This window comes from Chelonia mydas, chromosome 1 (genome assembly GCF_015237465.2).
Source record: "Chelonia mydas isolate rCheMyd1 chromosome 1, rCheMyd1.pri.v2, whole genome shotgun sequence".
Classification (NCBI taxonomy): domain Eukaryota; kingdom Metazoa; phylum Chordata; order Testudines; family Cheloniidae; genus Chelonia; species Chelonia mydas.
The window spans coordinates 127,901,133-127,915,247 of NC_057849.1; the positions used below are offsets into that span (position 1 = coordinate 127,901,133).

The following is a 14,115-nucleotide window of genomic DNA, read 5'->3' on the forward strand; positions in this document are numbered from 1 at the left end:
ACATAGCAGTCTGTGCGTGAGTGCTTATGTCGGTGTAACTCATGTCGCTCAGAGGCCTTAGTGTCAGTTCAGCCTTGATCCACCCTAGTTGCAGCCCCAAGAAGTAACCTGGATCACATTGCTGTCTATCTATATTTATTTGAGAATTTAGCAACAAAAATGTTCCTGTTGCTAAATTCATGAAGAATTGCATATATATCATAGATATATAATAATATGACCCATAAACATGTTTCTAAAAATATAGCAGAAAAGAAACAAAAACCACAACCCACAACAAAAGTGATTATTCTGATTACTGCTAGGTTCTGTGTAGAAATAGATTAGAGAATGGAATGAGTCAGAATGGGAGAGCTAACAAGGAATATAATGCACTCTCTGAACACATAGCAAATGAAATATCTTTGAGCAATTCAAATTAATACACTATATGCATATAATTTGGCATCTAGAAAGTCAAGGGCAGTCAAACAAATTCCCTCATTTACACAAAAAGGTGGTGAAGAGTGTTGAATTTCTCCTTCTATAGAAAGACGTTCAAACACCTCAAATCCAGTAACAAAGGAAACAGCAGCATACTTATAAAGCTGCCCTCACAGAAATGACTCAGAATACTATAGAACAAAGTACAAAATCCAGGTTGAATTTTTACCTCAGTTACACAAATATAGCTTCCTTTCATTTCAATGCCTGTGTGTCTGAGAACAGGTAATACCAGGACAAAAATCACATACAACCCTAACCTCATCTTTGGAAAGATATATTTTACTGAGAAGCTCTTATTTCAAAAGCGTATATTCTGTTGTTACTACCTAGCCTTCAGAGTTAGGTTGGTCTCACATGAGTGTGAGAATACATGTATGGTGGCTGAATGCTGGAATGGAAAGGCAGTTTGTTGTAGTGATAAGCAATCTATGAGTAGATTTGAGTGTTATGGTGTTTTGGTGCTATGCTTGGGTTAATGCACTAAAAATTGCAATGCGATGTTATGCCATGGGCAGCAGCTTCGGCTAGCTATCTGAGTACAGACCCAGGGGGCTAGGCGGGCTTGCACTTGGGTGGCTAGCCTATGCTGCTGCTTGTGCCACAATGCCCATACTGCTTTTTTACCCAGGCTGTGAGGCCCTCTCCCAGCTGCTGTATAGTCATACCCTAAGTTAAAGACTTTTTTCTGTGTGAATTTAATTGGGCTTCTTCAAAGTGAGTGTAGAGGAGCAGTGTTATGCTGAGGTGCATATGGGCAGTTGCTGGGAAGCTGATATCATTGTGTGGGTGAAGACCTACTGGTGGTTTCAGGGAGAGCAGGTGCTACAGCTGTGTATTCCATGTGAGTGTGTGTGCGCCCCGTGCACCAGAGCTGGAGAACTTTGCTTAGCAGTACCCGTAAGGATGGTGCTCATAACCCGCGGCCATAACCCCTCCTCTGGCCAGATAAGGGTGGCACCACCCTGACCCACCTCAGTTCCTTCTCACCTCCCATAGCTAGAATTGGAGCTCTCTGTGGTGTCTTCACCTCACAATTTTGCTCTCAGTTGTCTGAGAACTTTTTCTTGTGCACTGTAATAGCAGTACCTTAGCTTTAGTTTGTGTTAGTTTAGTGTTAGTAGAGTAGCTGGCTGCCCTGTGTGATGCCCTCACCAGACTTCAAACACTGTCTGTCATATAAGGGGTCCATCCGCAACAGCAACCACTTACACAAGGTGCTCGGTGAGTCTCAGTGAGAGACACATTAAAGAGAGGTACTCCATCTGTGAGTCATTCACAGAGAGAATTCAGGGGACAAGAGACTTGCGGTTGAAGCAGCACCTTTTGAAGCAGGCCAATGAGGCCCGCTTCGGCACCAAGGCCCTTGTCTCATTGGCGGTTGCCTTCAGATCCAGCAACTGATGCCATTCTGCACTTGGGCTCTGGCATCTCCCCTAAGAGGAAAAGGGGTGGTTCACCTTCCTCTGGTGTGGCAAGGAAGAGATCCCATAAAATGTGTCAGGACCATTCCAGAGCTTAGGAACACTCCTTTTCCTCTTCTAAGAGGAGTGCTGATCGGCACTGTAATTCTTCTGGCATGCATAATGGAGCAGGTCCATTCAACTGCTCCCAATAGCATGTTGTGAGAGGTGAGGATCCATGCTGTCAACTCTGGTTCCAGCCATTTGATGTACATTAAGTCCAGTACCAACAATGTAGGCACCAGCACTGACTGTCTCCATGCCAAAACCACCAGAATCAGAGACTTCCTGGACTACGACCAGGGGGCCTGGGTGTATCCCTGGTGTTCGATCAGTGCATGGGGCTCTCCACCCTTCAGACTCCCCTGCGCGCACTCCAGGAAGTGGGGGCAGCCTTACCACCCATTCCTTACCCCTGACCCTCCGGACTTCTCCATCAGGCCCCTGCCCTGCGAGCCTCCCCGGCCCCCTCCTTTCCACAACCTGAGCCGACTGCACCTATGCAACAACTCTACACACTCATGCTCCACACGTTTCACTTCCTCACCTTTGTGTCCCACCCGGATACCAAGTTGTGGGACCTCTTACCACCTGTGGGGGGTGAGGCACCCTGGTGGGCCAGCCTGTACTCCACCGTGGTCCCACAGCCTGCCAGGGATAGCAGTTGGCAGCTCGTTTACAAAGCTGTAAGTCTGGGCACGTACCTGGCACGATTCTCCGTCCCTGACACCTATCCATACTGTGGCATGAGGGAGACCCTGGCGCATGCGTATCTAGAATGTGCCAGGTTGCAGTCTCTTTCCTGGCTCCTCCAGAACCTCCGGTTGAGGTTCTGACTGCACTTTTCCGCGCACCTTTTCATATACGCCAGGGGTCTCAAACACACGGCCCACGGAGTTCTTTCATGCGGTCCACCAAGCTCCCCACACCCCCCACCCCTCTGCCTACCTCCAAGCCAAGGGTGGGCAAACTACAGCCCGCGAGCCCCGTGCTGCTCCCTGAAGTGGCCAGAACCATGTCCCTGCGGCTCCTTGGGGGGAGGAGGGGGCAGAAGGCTCCGTGTTGCTCTCACTTCCAGGCACCACCCCGCGCAGCTCCCATTGGCCTGGAACGGGGAACCAGCACACAGAGCCCTCTGCCCCCCCTCCCACAGGGACATGGTTCCGGCTGCTTCCTGGAGCAGAGCAGAGCGGGGCGGGGCCAGGGCAGGCAGGCAGGGAGCCTGCCCTGGCCCTGGTGCACGCCGCTGCCACCCCGGAGCCGCTCTAGGTAAATGGCACCGGGCCAGAGCCCGCACCCCGACCCCCTCCTGCACCCTGCACCCCAACTCCCTGCCCTGAGCCCCCTGCTACATCCCACACCCCTCCTGCACCTCAACTTCCTGCCCTGAGCCCCCTGTCACACTCTGCACCCTGACCCCCTGCTGCACTCCTCATCCCTCCTGCACCCCACACCCCAACTCCCTGTCCTGAGCCCCCTACCACACCCTGCACACCTCCTGCACCTCCTGGGGACAGTGAGTGGGCGGTGTTGGGGTGGGGACTTCGGGGAAGGGGTTGGAATGGGGTCAGGGAAGGGGTGGGAAGAGGCGGGGCAGGGCCTCATGGAAGGGGTGGAGTGGGGGGCAGGGCCAGTGGCAGTGCGGGGGTATCAGTGAATCGGCCCTCAGGCCAATGCACTAGTCCTCATGTGGCCCTCATGGTCATTTGAGTTTGAGACCCCTGTCCATGGCCTCACGAAGTCATGAGACCTCCTCATCAACCTCCTCCTAGCACTAGCCAAAGTATTCATCTACAATACCAGGAGAAGGATGCTGGATGGGGAAGTGCTCTGTGACTGTGGGACCTATTTCTGTTCCTCCCTTATCTCATGCATCCAGGCAGAGTTCCTCTGGGCAGCATCCGCTGGTTCCCTAGACAGCTTTGAGGAGCAGTGGGCATTGTCCAGGGTTCTCTGCTCAGTTTCCCCCTCTGGATCCCTAGTTTTGAATCTATGACCCACGCTCCCAACCCTGTTATTCCTTAGTTGTCCCCCATCATCAGTTGGCTCCTGGGTCCAGTGGCTCCTCCCCTACGGCTTGGGGTGGGGGGGCTTTAAATGCAGGCAGGCTTGTGCCTGCCCACCTCCTGGAATTCAATTGGGGGGGTCTCCATGCCAACAGCTTTTAGGATGACCAGATAGCAAGTGTTAAAAATCGGGACGGGGTGGGGGGGTAATAGGTGCCTATATAAAACAAAGCCCCAAATATCAAGACTGTCCCAATGAAATCGGGACATCTGTTCACCCTAATGGTATATCAGGCAGCATCAGACTTGGTTTGCCTCTCAATCCCGGACTCTCCGTTCTTCGGTGCTATGGCTTCTACTGGCTCATTCCCCATTATGTGCCTGGCACCTTCCGGCCATGTCATAAAGCCGTCAGGTCATCGCCACTGCAGCTCACACCACTTGGGCCACAAACTATGGAGTCAAAGCCAGGCCTGGCACCAAAGGTCCCCTCAATGTTGATGCATCTTTCTGCATCCCATCATCAAGTCCAGTACTAGCCTCAGTATTGATGTTTCTCCAGGTACCGGGTAGGAGTGTATCCTATTTGGTGACACTGGTGCCGCCTCCCCACTTCTCTTCAGCAATTATACCACCTCCTTATTGGGCTTTAGATGAGTCTGACTGGTTGTTTGCCCCATTGGGGATGACTCCCCCATTGTCATCACACAACCTCCAGGATTCCTCAAGAACCAGGTCAGCTAGTTGTCCTTGTTGGCTAGGCACTAGAGATCTCCCATGGATCACTACCAGAACTGAGATCGGCATCTTCTTCTGTAGTCAGGACAGGGGCTCTTGGACCAGTGCCTGCTGGTCACCAGTGCCTTATCCATATGCCCAGTGGCCTCCTTGGAATCCCTGTGATGCTCCTGGGTCCCTGGGATCCTGCTCCTCGAACAACTCCCTACCAAGATCACCAGTTGTGACACTAACTCCCACTCCTATACTGTCTCAGCTGCAAGTGACAGCTTAGTTCATTCCCCCTGGGCCTTCTGACCTGATCCTGTGGTGCAAGAACAGAATCTGTCATTGGCACAGCAAACTGCCTCCTCATTCTCTCCAGATGACTCTTCCGTGCCAGAATCTCTCCCTCAGTGTTTATTTCCATGTAGCAATCCTCCTGAGCCACAGGAGGTTCCTCAAATTTGTCATGGCTGGCCAGCACTACCAGAACATCGTGCTCTTTCTGCCTGTTATCTGCTCCCCGTGTTTTCAGCAAAGGCATGATTGTGTTAACAGCATACCTCAGGAAGAGGGTAATTCATATCTTCCCATAACTGGACAATTGGTTACTGGGGGGAAAGTCCAGAGTGGAAGTCTAATGTTCACTTCACACTATACCTATTTGATTGTCTAGGTCAACACTGGTTCCAACTCAAGGAATCAAATTCATTGGGGTCCTGATGAATTCTCTATGAATTCAAGAGAGTTTCTACTGACTGAGAGATTCCACATGATCCACTACTTATGTCTGGAGCTCCAGTCTCAGCCCTGAACCACAGCCTGAGTTTTGTTAGGCACATGCATACAGGTAATTCAATATTCATTCATCCTCTTTAGCTGTGGCTGAAGTCAGTCCATTATCTGAATTTCTATCCCTTGGACATACTTGTCCAGCTTCCCTCATTGATTCAGGGCCCTTATAGTGGTGGATAATTCAGGACAATGTGTGCCAGGGTGTTCCTTTTGCTCAGCCTTCACTGACCAGGATTATAGTCACTGATGCCTCATTAATAGGTTAGGGGGTGCATTATGAACTCACTGAAAGTTCAGGGCCTGTGGAACAAGAAACTTCTCTACATATCAATGTCCTGGAACTTTGTGCCATCTACAAGGACTGTCAGATCTTTCAGGATCACCTCCTGGGTTCAGTGATTCTCATACTCACTGACAATACCTCTGCAATGATTTAAATCACCAGGCAGGAGGGAGCACACTCCAACGTGCTGTGTCAGGAGGCGATCAGGTTCTGGCAGGTTTGCAGCTGGGAAAACATTACCTTTGTGGCTGATCCCTTACCTGGGATACACAATCACTTGGCGTATCACCTCTGCAGAATTTTCTCCTTGACTCATAGGTGGTCTCTGAAGCCCAGTATCCGGCAGAGCATCTTTGCAGTTTGGGGCATCCTGATGATTGACCTGTTCACCACAAGAGAAAATAACAAATGCCCACTGTTCTATTCCCCAGAAGTTCTCAGTCTGGGTTCCTGGACTGCTGCTTTTCACATGAGCTCGGAATCGGTGCTCCTGTATGCCTGTCCTCCAATTCTAATCATCCTGCAAGTTATTCATAACCTGAAATTGGATTGTGCAAAACTCATTTGTACTGCTCTCGCATGACCAAGGCAATGTTTGTTCTCCAACCTCCTCACATTGTTGGTTTGGCCTCCCATATCCCTTCCTCTTCATCCTGACCTGATTCAACACCACATCCAGGTTTTGCATCAAGCAGTAATCTCCCTGCACTTCAAGATGCTACATGGCTAGATGATGAGAAACGATGTTTGGAAGCAGTCCCACAGGTCTTGCTTAGGGTTGAAGCCCTCCACCAGGATGGCCTATTCATCCAGATGGAAGTGATTCTCAGCATGGTCGTTACCCTGGCGAATTCAACCAATGCTGGCTTGAATCCAGGACACCTTAGAGTACTTGTTACACTTTCACTTTTCTGGTCTTGCACTTAGTTCATTGAGAGTCCACCTGATGGCTATTTTGGCACCTCTCTCATATGACAAGGGGAGGGGCTACAGATGCAGGGTGTGAGCACCATCCCCAGGGTACTGCAAGGTACTGCAAGGCAAAATTCTTCAGCTCTGGAGCATGGTGCGAGCACACCCCCACATGGAATACGTGTCTGTATCACATTTTGAGGAACCACAGTTACAGATAAGTAACCGGTTTTTGCTGGCACCCAAAGGGTCTGGCACACTAAAGGGGTTACTCCCAGGGGACTGGATTGTAAGCATCTTGGGGTAGGGACCATCTTTTTGTTCTGTATTTGTACAGCACCTTAGCACAATACAATCCTGCTCTATGACTAGGGGTCCTAGTTGCTGCAATACAAAATAATTAGCATTAATTAATAATAGTACAAGCCCTGTAAATCCATGCCAGGGTGGATCTAGTATGCTTAGCTGTGGGGGAATCCTGGTGCTACAGCCATAGCCTTATTCTTTATTCTAGTTGCTGATTCCATAGAGGAAAGGGTATGTAGTAATCCCTACATCAAATGAGACTTTACTAGCCAGATGGTTTGTAGAACAAAGAGATTGTTAATTACTGGGAGATTAATTTGATCCTTGTGGCTAGCCCTCTGACAAAATGAGATTTTATACCAGCTGAGAGAGAGGCAGAAAGAGTACTCTTCCTTTTAATATCCAGCCTTATACAATTTATCAACTTTACAGATTACAAATCTGACAGCTCTTTATGTCTACCAGCGTATTATATCGGCTGTTCCACAGGCACAGAATCTGATATGTTTTACTTTTTTATAACAATCTGGAAATCAGTAGTTAGACTGCACTGCTGTCCTTCCAGCAATACAGCGATGTTCCAGAATCACACCGGAATGCCACTGCAATGAAATGAAACATTGCTCAGCTCAGTGTTTTGCCCAACACACCTGCTACAATAAGAAACAGTGAAGTTGTTAAATTAAAATGATTATGAAGTGTTTAGAAAAGTAAGACTAACCAAAGCCATAAAATTCAAATGTAATATAGTGTCTCACATTCCATCCTTACTTATGCAATTGCAAGACAATGGTTGTAAGCTGTGGCTGGGGTTTCAGTTTTAACATTGAATGTCCTTAATTTTGCTTGTTTGTGTTACAAACAGGATACTGTTTACTTAGTTTCCATGTCTTTTCTTTTTTTGCAAACATATGTATTTACTTGAGCTACCCTAAATAAATGCTTTTATCATTCAGGACACTCCACTTAATATTTATATGGCTAAATCCTTGAACTGGCATTGGGCTATGGTGCCCATCAATGATGGAATTGGCTGCAGATTTCTTTTCAATGTCATTCTGCACAAATGCTCCATCAAAGACATATGTGTGATCAGACAGCATGGCCTCCTCAGATTCCTCACATGCATATTTTTATTGGAATTCTTTCTCATTGCTATTTGATAGCTATGTACATTTTCATTTTTCTTGACCTCTGTTATCCAGCTGTATCTTTACATCAAATGATTTGTATTACTATGGGCCAGAGCCTCAGCTAGGGTAAATCAGCATAACTCCATTGTGTGATCCTAAACAACCTACAGTTCTCACAGTTCTGAAGATTCGGAGCAGGCTGCACACCGGGGACAGAAGGATGGTGAAGAAATTTGGCATCATGTAACCTCCAGAAGAAAAAAGGGGAACGTCCATGTACCAGCAGGGCAGATACAGGTAAGTAACCGTTTTCATGTTCTCTCCACAGGTACTAATGCGGAGAGTGGACCAGATGATACGTCTGAGGGAAGGGAGCAGAAAGAGACTCCGCCGATTGGAAGGCATGAGATGCACTGTCCTAGGGTTGGGGGTTCCATGACCACCGCTCCCAAGAGAAGGAGGCGGGTGGTGGTGGTTGGGGACTCTCTCCTCAGGGAGACTGAGTCATCTATCTGCCGCCCCGACCGGGAAAACTGAGAAGTCTGCTGCTTGCCAGGAGCTAAGGTTCGCGATGTGACGGAGAGACTGCCGAGACTCATCAAGCCCTCAGATCGCTACCCCTTCCTGCTTCTTCACGTGGGCACCAATGATACTGCCAAGAATGACCTTGAGTGGATCACTGCGGACTACGTGGTTCTGGGAAGAAGGATAAAGGAGTTTGAGGTACAAGTGGTGTTCTCGTCCATCCTCCCCGTGGAAGGAAAAGGCCTGGGTAGAGACCGTCGAATCGTGGAAGTCAACGAATGGCTACGCAGGTGGTGTCGGAGAAAAGGCTTTGGATTCTTTGACCATGCGATGGTGTTCCAAGAAGGAGTGCTAGGCAGAGACGGGAAGAGAGGGAAGAGCATCTTTGCAAGCAGGCTGGCTAACCTAGTGAGGAGGGCTTTAAACTAGGTTCACCGGGGAAAGGAGACCAAAGCCCTGAGGTAAGTGGGGAAGTGGGATACCGGGAGGAGGCACGAGCAGGAGCGCGTGAGAGGGGAGGGCTCCTGTCTCATACTGAGAAAGAGGGGCGATCAGCAGGTTACCTCAAGTGCCTATATACAAATGCACGAACCCTGGGAAACAAGCAGGGAGAACTGGAAGTCCTGGCACAGTCAAGGAATTATGATGTGATTGGAATAACAGAGACTTGGTGGGATAACTTACATGACTGGAGTACTGTCATGGATAGATATAAGCTGTTCAGGAAGGACAGGAAGGGCAGAAAAGGTGGGGGAGTTGCACTGTATGTAAGGGAGCAGTGTGACTGCTCAGAGCTCAAGTATGAAACTGCAGAAAAACCTGAGAGTCTCTGGATTAAGTTTAGAAGTGTGAGCAACAAGAGTGATGTCATGGTGGGAGTCTGCTATAGACCACCGGACCAGGGGGATGAGGTGGACAAGGCTTTCTTCCGGCAACTCGCAGAAGTTACTAGATCGCAGGCTCTGGTTCTCATGGGAGACTTCAATCACCCTGATATCTGCTGGGAGAGCAATACAGCGGTGCACAGGCAATCCAGGAAGTTTTTGGAAAATGTAGGGGACAATTTCCTGGTGCAAGTGCTGGAGGAGCCAACTAGGGGGAGAGCTTTTCTTGACCTGCTGCTCTCAAACCAGGAAGAATTAGTAGGGGAAGCAAAAGTGGATGGGAACCTGGGAGGCAGTGACCATGAAATAGTCGAGTTCAGGATCCGAACACAAGGAAGAAAGGAGAGCAGCAGAATACAGACCCTGGACTTCAGAAAAGCAGAGTTTGACTCCCTCAGGGAACTGATGGGCAAGATCCCCTGGGAGAATAACATGAGGGGGAAAGGAGTCCAGGAGAGCTGGCTGTATTTTAAAGAATCCTTATTGAGGTTACAGGGACAAACCATCCCGATGTGTCGAAAGAATAGTAAATATGGCAGGCGACCAGCTTGGCTTAACAGTGAAATCTTTGCTGCTCTTAAATACAAAAAAGAAGCTTACAAGAAGTGGAAGATTGGACAAATGACCAGGGATGAGTATAAAAATATTGCTCGGGCTTGCAGGAGTGAAATCAGGAAGGCCAAATCACACCTGGAGTTGCAGCTAGCAAGAGATTTTAACAGTAACAAGAAGGGTTTCATCAGGTATGTTAACAACAAGAAGAAAGTCAAGGAAAGTGTGGGCCCCTTACTGAATGAGGGAGGCAACCTCGTGACAGAGGATATGGAAAAAGCTAATGTACTCAATGGTTTTTTTGCCTCTGTCTTCACGAACAAGGTCAGCTCCCAGACTACTGCACTGGGCAGCACAGCATGGGGAGGAGGTGACCAGCCCTCTGTGAAGAAAGAAGTGGTTCGGGACTATTTAGAAAAGCTGGATGAGCACAAGTCCATGGGGCCGGATGCGTTGCATCCGAGAGTGCTAAAGGAGTTGGCGGATGCGACTGCAGAGCCATTGGCCATTATCTTTGAAAACTCATGGTGATCGGGGGAGGTCCCAGATGACTGGAAAAAGGCTAATGTAGTGAAAAAGGGAAGAAGGAGGATCCTGGGAACTACAGGCCAGTCAGCCTCACCTCAGTCCCTGGAAAAATCATGGAGCAGGTCCTCAAGGAATCAATTCTGAAGCACTTAGAGGAGAGGAAAGTGATCAGGAACAGTCAGCATGGATTCACCAAGGGCAAGTCATGCCTGACTAATCTAATTGCCTTCTATGACGAGATAACTGGCTCTGTGGATGAAGGGAAAGCAGTGGACGTGTTGTTCCTTGACTTTAGCAAAGCTTTTGACATGGTCTCCCACAGTATTCTTGCCAGCAAGTTAAAGAAGTATGGGCTGGATGAATGGACTATAAGGTGGATAGAAAGCTGGCTAGATTGTCGGGCTCAACGGGTAGTGATCAATGGCTCCATGTCTAGTTGGCAGCCGGTATCAAGTGGAGTGCCCCAGGGGTCGGTTCTGGGGCCGGTTTTGTTCAATATCTTCATAAATGATCTGGAGGATGGTGTGGATTGCACCCTCAGCAAGTTTGCAGATGACACTAAACTGGGAGGAGTGGTAGGTACGCTGGAAGGTGAGGATAGGATACAGAGGGCCCTAGACAAATTGGAGGATTGGGCCAAAAGAAATCTGATGAGGTTCAACAAGGACAAGTGCAGAGTCCTGCACTTAGGACGGAAGAATCCAATGCACCGCTACAGACTAGGGACCGAATGGCTCGGCAGCAGTTCTGCAGAAAAGAACCTGGGGTTACAGTGGACGAGAAGTTGGATATGAGTCAACAGTGTGCCCTTGTTGCCAAGAAGGCCAATGGCATTTTGGGATGTATAAGCAGGGGCATTGCCAGCAAATCGAGGGACGTGATCGTTCCCCTCTATTCGACATTGGTGAGGCCTCATCTGGAGTACTCTGTCCAGTTTTGGGCCCCACACTACAAGAAGGATGTGGAAAAATTGGAAAGTGTCCAGCGGAGGGCAACAAAAATGATGACTTATGAGGAGAGGCTGAAGGAACTGGGGATGTTTAGTCTTCAGAAGAGAAGAATGAGGGGGGATTTGACAGCTGATTTCAACTACCTGAAAGGGGGTTCCAAAGAGGACGTCTCTAGACTGTTCTCAGTGGTAGCAGATAACAGAACAAGGAGTAATGGTCTCAAGTTGCAGTGGGGAAGATTTAGGTTGGATATTAGGAAAAACTTTTTCACGACGAGGGTGGTGAAACACTGGAATACCTTACCTAGAGAGGTGGTGGAATCTCCTTCCCTAGAAGTTTTTAAGGTCAGGCTTGACAAAGCCCTGGCTGGGATGATTTAGTCGGGGATCGGTCCTGCTTTGAGCAGGGGGTTGGACTAGATGACCTCCTGAGGTCCCTTCCAACCCTGATATTCTATGATTCTATGATTCTACGATATCACTGATTAATAGAATCCTTACCTTTTCTCTTCCTTATGCCTCCCCCAATCCATTTTGCCAGTTAAACGCTTAAAAATCGCCTGAAGCAACACTCAGCACAGAACCATCTACCTTTCCCAGCATGCTTAAATAAGTACCACAGTAAATAGAGGCATATCCCTGCTCAGAGCAATGGTCTGTGCAAAGACAAATATAGAAGAATTGTGATTTATTTAAATCTGAGAGTATTTTACGGAGCAAAGCCACCAGTGTGCCTTTCAGAACAATGTTGGAAACACAGACAAAGGTGGTTGCATCCATTTTGCAACAACTTCACAGCTCTGTAAGTCTGTGGATATCTGCTGTAAGAGTCAGGGAGTTCTCTGAAGATTTTGAAGGTGCTGCTACTTATTGTCTGCACAAGCAAGTCAGTCTCAGGCTTGAAACATCCTCTCCCTTTGCTAAGTTCTAAGCAACATTCAGAGGTTCCCCCCTCCTAATATCCTTCACCCACCTCATCCTGATTATTGAGTGTTAGTGCCGTCTAAGTGAACTGGAAGCCTCCAGGCTCTGTCAGATTGTCACTGAATAAGTTCCTAAAGGTAATGTATCTTGTACTGTGAAGAATAATGTATGCTAGGAGATGCTGGAAAGAATCTTAAGGTTACTGACTTTCTTTTAAATCCAGGCTGCATATTATAACTTCATTCTGTGGCTCTTTTTGCACTGGCACAGGTCTATCTGAAAGACTAATCTTATCTTTAAAAGCCAAGTGTAATGTAGTTAGCACATATAGAGTGATACACCAGCTATCACTCCCCTCATCCTATTTCCTAATGATTTCCGTTGGGGGGCTTAATGAACATCACATTATGTAGCCCTGCATATATATCATGACAGCCAGTTACTGGATTAACAAAGCTTGCTTTGAGCTCAATGAAGCTCTTTTTACTGAGATTAACTTTACCTTCAAATGTGGAAAATGCAAAAAAAAAAAAAAGTCTCCTTGACTGGCACTTAGAATCATAGAATATCAGGGTTGGAAGGGACCTCAGGCAGTCATCTAGTCCAATCCCCTGCTCAAAGCAGGACCAATCCCCAGTTTTTGCTTCAGATCCCTGAATAGCCCCCCTATGGATTGATCTCCCAACCCTGGGTTTAGCAGGCTAATGCTTAAACCACTGAGCGATCCCTCCTACTTAAAGAGTGAGCTGTTTAAAAAATTGTTTCAGTGATGCAATGTTGTGAAATAAAAGCTAGCAGTTTGTGTGTTTTTTCCAGCAAGAACAGGAGACGAGTTTTGTTCTCTGGTCTGTCTCTGGGGCATGTCAGCTGTGTGTTGCTAACCCTGGGCAGAATGAAAAGTTACAATCTTGTCTAAAGGCAAGATGGGTGAGGTAATCTACTGGACCAACTTCTGTTGGTGAGAGAGAGAAACTTTCAGGTTTACACAGACTCTTCAGGTTTTCTTCAGGACAGAAGAAGAGCTCTTGAAAGCTTGTCTCTCAAATACCCTGGGACCAACATGACTACAACAACACTGCAAAAAATCTGGTTCTGTGCTATTTGAGCAAAGTATTAGCCATTTCTTGGTGGACTTCTTTCCTGTTGAACATTCTGGGGTTCCCCAATACGTCTGCGCTTAAATTACATCTGCATTAGTTCACATTTGCTTTCTGTGAAAATAAAAAAAAAACCCAGTCAATACTTTAAGAAAAGAAAAATTAAACTGTGTTACATCAGTGCATATCACTCCCTCCCTATGCACAACAAAATGAGACATTTAGCAACTTATTTAGAATTAAAGACATATTTGATTCTCATTTGCCAAGGCAGTGGGTCACCTAAAGATGACAGTGCCACATTTCCTAAACAATTGCAATTCAGTTTCATTGGTGTAATTATTAGTAGTACTATTACAGTAGCTCCTAAAGGCCTCAGTCAGGAAATGGGGGACTTATTGTGCTGGTCACTCTACATCAATCTAACGGAAAGACAGTCCCTGCCTCAAACAGCTTGCAATCTATGTATGTGACTAGAGACAACAGGTAGCTACAACAAGCAGATGGAGAGGCTTAAAGTAAGAGTGAGATAATTATAATTCGCAAAATAAATGG

General features: G+C 47.6%; 1 protein-coding gene across 6 annotated transcripts in view; it reads left to right on the forward strand.

Annotated features, from left to right (window-relative positions):
* STS (steroid sulfatase) overlaps positions 1 to 14,115 on the forward strand; it is a 176,982-nt gene that overhangs the window by 158,157 nt on the left and 4,710 nt on the right. The window lies entirely within an intron of this gene.